This window comes from Lottia gigantea, assembly GCF_000327385.1.
Source record: "Lottia gigantea unplaced genomic scaffold LOTGIsca_255, whole genome shotgun sequence".
Taxonomy (NCBI): domain Eukaryota; kingdom Metazoa; phylum Mollusca; class Gastropoda; family Lottiidae; genus Lottia; species Lottia gigantea.
The window spans coordinates 51,578-52,515 of record NW_008708773.1 but is presented as its reverse complement, the minus strand read 5'-3'; positions in this window follow the sequence as shown (position 1 = coordinate 52,515).

The window sequence follows — 938 nt, the reverse complement described above, 5'->3', positions numbered from 1 at the left end:
ATGGACATTAACAACGTACTTTATAGCTCTATTGAACCGAAATGGACATTAATAACGTACTTTATAGCTCTATTGAAAGGGAATGGACATTAACAACGTACTTTATAGCTCTATTGAAACAAAATGGACATTAACAACGTACGTTATAGCTCTATTGAAACAAAATGGACCTTTACCACATACTTTATAGCTCTATTGAAAGGGAATGGACCTTTACAACGTACTTTATAGCTCTATTGAAACGAAATGGACCTTTACAACGTACTTTATAGCTCTATTGAAACGAAATGGACATTAACAACGTACGTTATAGCTCTATTGAACCGAAATGGACATTAACCACGTACTTTATAGCTTTATTGAAACGAAATGGACATTAACAACGTACGTTATAGCTCTATTGAACCGAAATGGACATTAACACCGTACTTTATAGCTCTATTGAAACGAAATGGACATTAACCACGTACGTTATAGCTCTATTGAACCGAAATGAACATTAACACCGTACTTTATAGCTCTATTGAAACAAAATGGACATTAACAATGTACGTTATAGCTCTATTGAAAAGAAATGTACCTTTAAAACGTACTTTATAGCTCTATTGAAACGAAATGGACCTTTACAACGTACTTTATAGCTCTATTGAAAGGGAATGGACATTAACAACGTACGTTATAGCTCTATTGAAACGAAATGTACCTTTAAAACGTATTTTATAGCTCTATTGAAACAAAATGGACCTTTACAACGTATTTTATAGCTCTATTGAAACGAAATGGACATTAACAACGTACGTTATAGCTCTATTGAAACAAAATGTACCTTTAAAACATACTTTATAGCTCTATTGAACCGAAATGGACATTAACCACGTACCTTAAAGCTCTATTGAAACGAAATGGACATAAACAACGTACGTTATAGTTCTATTGAA